Source organism: Littorina saxatilis, linkage group LG6 (genome assembly GCF_037325665.1).
Source record: "Littorina saxatilis isolate snail1 linkage group LG6, US_GU_Lsax_2.0, whole genome shotgun sequence".
In the NCBI taxonomy this organism is placed as follows: Eukaryota; Metazoa; Mollusca; class Gastropoda; order Littorinimorpha; family Littorinidae; genus Littorina; species Littorina saxatilis.
The window spans coordinates 16,341,914-16,347,331 of record NC_090250.1 but is presented as its reverse complement, the minus strand read 5'-3'; positions in this window follow the sequence as shown (position 1 = coordinate 16,347,331).

The window sequence follows — 5,418 nt, the reverse complement described above, 5'->3', positions numbered from 1 at the left end:
TTAGTTTTGGAATTATTCTTTTTATTTTTATTTAGAAGATTCCAGTATGCTTTCGGGTCAGTACTTCTTAACTTTCTCAAAGTTTTAACGAACTCATTATGATACGACTTGCATTCCTTTTTTATTGTCTTTTTGTATTCTTTAAAAGCACTCTTTTTTTCATCTTCATTGAACACATTTTTAAACCGTCTTGCTTTGTTTTTCGCATGTAAAAATATTTTTCTTTTCTCTTTGCAAATTGCACTAAACCATGGTTGTTGTAGTTTAAATTTCTTTGAACGTGGCTTTTTCATAAATTTTTGTTTTTTAATTACACCGATTTTCTCAGCAGAACAATTTAAAATATCACAAATCTTATTAGTAACACTATCAACGTCATCTGTTGTCGTACTCTCACTTGTAGCTAGCATATTTTGTAATTTAGTTTCAACAGTATAAATATCATCCTCATTCAGATTAACTACAAAAGCTAACTTGGTCCCATTGTTATTGTCCCATTTTGGTTTTGTGTACTTGTTATCCTTTTCTCTACCTTTAGACAGCAAATCTTCATTTTTGTTTTTTTTCACAACTTCTGCTAGGCAATCATTAGCGCGTACTTCATTATGTTTTAATAAATGCAAAACAACAGGACAGTGTACATCAGAATACATTTCACAAAATTCCATCACAGAAAAATAATTAACTTTCGAGAACAAATCTTTTGACAGGATGCAATAATCAACAACGCTCTTATCCTTACATGTGCATTTACCAACCCCTGTATCATCGCCAACTCTACCATTAGCAATAACTAAGCCAGTCATTTTACAAAAATCAATCAATTTAAAACCAAGGTTATTAGTATTATTATCCTGTGAGGCCCGCTCACCTATTAGAGTACCAACCTCATCAGAGTCAAACAAGTCATTATCAACAAAACCTTCTGAATGCTGATCATCTTCATGCAACATTTCACTCAGATGACCAGTGCGGGAATTTAAGTCTCCTAACAGACAAACATAATCATTATCTAACCCAAACTGCATGTACACCTCTTCTAGTTCAGCATAAACATCTTTGTTATGGTAAGGTGACCCTTCAGGGGGAATATATAAAGCACAGAAAAGGGTGTCGCGTCCAAGTATTTTCTTATCTAACTTAAAAAATAACGCATTCTCACACATTTCTACATCCAAAAATGTATACCATATTTTCATCTCTTCTTTTATCTTATGTGACAGCTTTTTTTCTTCAAAAATAGTTATATTATTAGCAAACACTTCGCGTAATAAAACTAATACACCGCCTGATTTTCTGCGGAATGTTCCTCTATTCTTATAGAATGCTATATAACCTGGAATGTTAATCTCATCAATATCATCAAGTTTGCTCTCGCTAAAACAAATAATGTCATATTTGGCAATAAATTTCACAAATTCAGGAAATTTTAGCTTTGAAGTGATTCCACAGACATTAAGCGCTAAGCAGGAGAGTATATCAGGATTATCCTCAATACTATATTCAGAACCAAAGGAATCTCCAATCTCACTATCAACATTATATACATCTATTTTAACAGTAGATTTGTTACGTACATTCTCAACATCTAACGAGTCAAAATGAACATCAACATCTGACATTACAACAACATTATCCATTTCATGCGCATTGCCAACATCCAGAGAGTCATGCAGAATATCAACATCATAAACATTTGCATACACATCAACAACATCAACATCATCAGTATCACCACAGTCTTTCACCACTCTGTCTTCACCTCCCTCTTCACCACCATCATCACCCCAGACATTCACTATATCTTCATCACCACAGTCATTCACACTGTCTTCACCCCTCTCATCACCACCATCACCACCACAGTCATTCACTCTGTCTTCACCCCTCTCATCACCACCATCACCACCACAGTCATTCACTCTGTTTTCACCCCTCTCATCACCACCATCACCACCACAGTCATTCCCTCTATCTTCACCTCTCTCAACACCACCATCACCACCACAGTCATTCACTCTATCTTCACCACCATCACCATCACAGTCCTTCACCACTCTGTCTTCACCTCTCTCTTCACCACCATCACCATCACAGTCCTTCGCCACTCTGTCTTCACCTCTCTCTTCACCACCATCACCATCACAGTCCTTCACCACTCTGTCTTCACCTATCTCTTCACCATCATCACAGTCCTTCACCACTCTGTCTTCACCTCTCTCTTCACCACCATCACCATCACAGTCCTTCACCACTCTGTCTTCACCTCTCTCTTCACCATCATCACCATCACAGTCCTTCACCACTCTGTCTTCACCTCTCTCTTCACCACCATCACCATCACAGTCCTTCACCACTCTGTCTTCACCTCTCTCTTCACCACCATCACCATCACAGTCCTTCACCACTCTGTCTTCACCTCTCTCTTCACCACCATCACCATCACAGTCCTTCGCCACTCTGTCTTCACCTCTCTCTTCACCACCATCACCATCACAGTCCTTCACCACTCTGCCTTCACCTCTCTCATCACCACCATCACCACCACAGTCATTCACTCTGTCTTCACCTCTCTCTTCACCACCATCACAATCCTTCACCACTCTGTCTTCACCTCTCTTATCACCACCATCACAATCCTTCACCACTCTGTCTTCACCTCTCTCTTCACCACCATCACAATCCTTCACCACTCTGTCTTCACCCCTCTCTTCACCACCATCACAATCCTTCACCACTCTGTCTTCACCTCTCTCTTCACCATCATCACCATCACAGTCCTTCACCACTCTGTCTTCACCTCTCTCTTCACCACCAAAGTCTTTCCCTAAACCACCACCTCCTTTCTTCTCATAGTTCGCAGCACCACACACCTGACTCACATGAGGGGGAGACGCTGAATCAATGCCCCCAGGGCACCGCTAACCCTCGGCCATGGCAGACCCCAAACCCCCATCTGCAGGTTCCTCAGCAAGGTGCGACAGACCCAGGGCATGGTAGTCGACTTCGGTGACGCCCAGCTTGAATAGATCATCAGGCGTGTCAATGACGACCGGTTTGGGACGGTCTGATGGATGAAGGCCAGGAGGTGACTTCTTCGCACAGAAGATCTTGCCGTCGATGGTCCAAGCATTATACGGGCCGAGTTTCTTGACAAAGCCCAACAACCTGGCCCTCAGCGGGGTAATGTCATCATTGATGAAGACATTCTTGTACTCCGGTTTGTCTTTGAGGGTTTTCTTGTTTTTCATCACATCACTTCGCTTGCGGCGAGAGACAAATCTAACAAGAATGGGGCGAGACCCTTTCACTGCTTTTCCTGCTCTGTGTGACACAGAAATGTCAGCCTCACTCACGTCCACACCTGCATCTTGAAAGACTTTGATGGCTTTCTCCTCCACCTCTTCCGCTGTCTCACCAACACTCTGCGGAATACCAAACACTCTGACACTCTCTCGCCTAGTATACTGTTGGAGTCTGTCATTTTCGTAGGTTAGTACACGCACAGCAGACAGCAACCTTTCAGATCTCGGTTCTGGTCTAGGGGAGACAATCGATTCCAAACGTTCTTCGATCCCTGTCATCACACCCCTCACCACCTCACTAACCACCACTGACATTGCTGTGACCATCATGGGTACCATCTTCACAATTGGATCGTTCGAGTCATCACCAGAAGACTTAAAAATAGCCAGAGCTTCGCTAACTTTTGAAATGATAGCGTCTTGAAAAGTTTCAGAGGAAAGACCACTCACGACTGAATGCAGTTGCGGCGAACCCATGCCACCACCTCCGACAGTCCCCTGACCCTCGCTCGTACTACTACTAGGAATCACCTCCTCCTCCTCTTCCTGAACTTTCTGTCTCTTTGACGACACACCGCTAGAAAAAGGCGATCTGAAAGGTGTGGTGAATGTAAGTCCCCTTCTTGCCTTCGACATGTCACTGTCAGTTGTCAGTTGTCACCGTGGTTCACATACATCACACACTTCGACCGGGCGGCAAACCACATGCATATTGTTGTCGGGTAATAATACAAACCATTAGCAGTCGGCTTGACGAAGAATACTCCTCACAAGATAGGCAGACACACTCCACAGTCACTTTTACTGGAGCTCCACACACACACCTGTCAACAGTCCGCCATCTTGAAACTCAAACAAAACCCTGGACCTGTTGCTTACATCACACCCCTCCTTCTCAACCAGACGCAAGCGACCATGACATCGTACTCTACGACACGTCGCTCTCACCCTTGAGGCCACGACTACCACGACGCAAGCTACATCTATGGGGAAGAGCGGACAAGGAAGGTATTAAAAACGATCTGCATAAATACGCAGAATCTGTTGAAGCCGACTCCACCCTGCATGCACTCCTCAGTGGATGGCCAATGGAACAGCCTCAAGGAGAACTTGCAGCAAATCATGGAAAAGCATGTCCCAAGCAAACTAAGCTCCTCCAAATATAGTCACCCCTGGATGAACACAAAACTGCAGAGAGCTATTAGGAGAAAATAGAGAGCGCACAAGACAAAAAAGCTGGTCTCACACGAAGCCACCAACAATCTTATAATATTTATTTGATACATTCTAAATGTCACATAACCTGCTCATAGAACTTGAAACACGCTCTCAATGTATACACAATATATAATGAATATTTGCATGTATGCGTGCGTGCCCGTGGCATCTCCATTTGACGTGGTGGGGTCGCCAAGAACGCCTTGCAACAGAGCGCACTTTGAGCATGCACAAAGTACGCGCCGTCGCTCGGATCGGCGTTCTGATGTGCGCGTGGTAAGAACGCCGTAGGGTCGCCGTAGCAGCGCAGTAAGGTCTCCTACAGCGCCACAAGAGCTCCGTTGGAGCGCAGTACGGACGCAGTGGTTGTCGGCGGCGCTTGCACGGAGACCTCACGGAGATGTCACTTCTACCGCGTTCATCAGCGTGGACTCGCAGTGACAACTCCTAGCACGCCGTGAGCACTCCGTGAGCGCGCAGTCAATCGCATCATTTTCCTGCGATCCCACGGCGCTCTGAGAAATGTACAACGCCGTGCCAATTCCGTGAGGACGCAGCCCTAGTGTGACAGGGGTTTTACAAGACAAAATGAGGGCTCTGTACTACGCGCGAGTGTCTGGCACCACCACCTCCAATCCCACCCTCCATCACCGCCAACACCTCCCCAACGCCCCACCTCCCGCCCGTAAAAAAAGAATAAAAACCACAACCACAAAGCATGAACATAAATCAAGGGCCTTCACACAACAAGATGAGAGCTTTGGAGTCTTTGTTCAAGTTGCGAAAGAGAAAAACTCAACCACAAAGCATGATCACAACGAAATGAGAGCTTTAACGTCTTTGTACAAGGTGCAAGTGTCTATCACCACCACCTCCAATCCAACGCTTCATCACC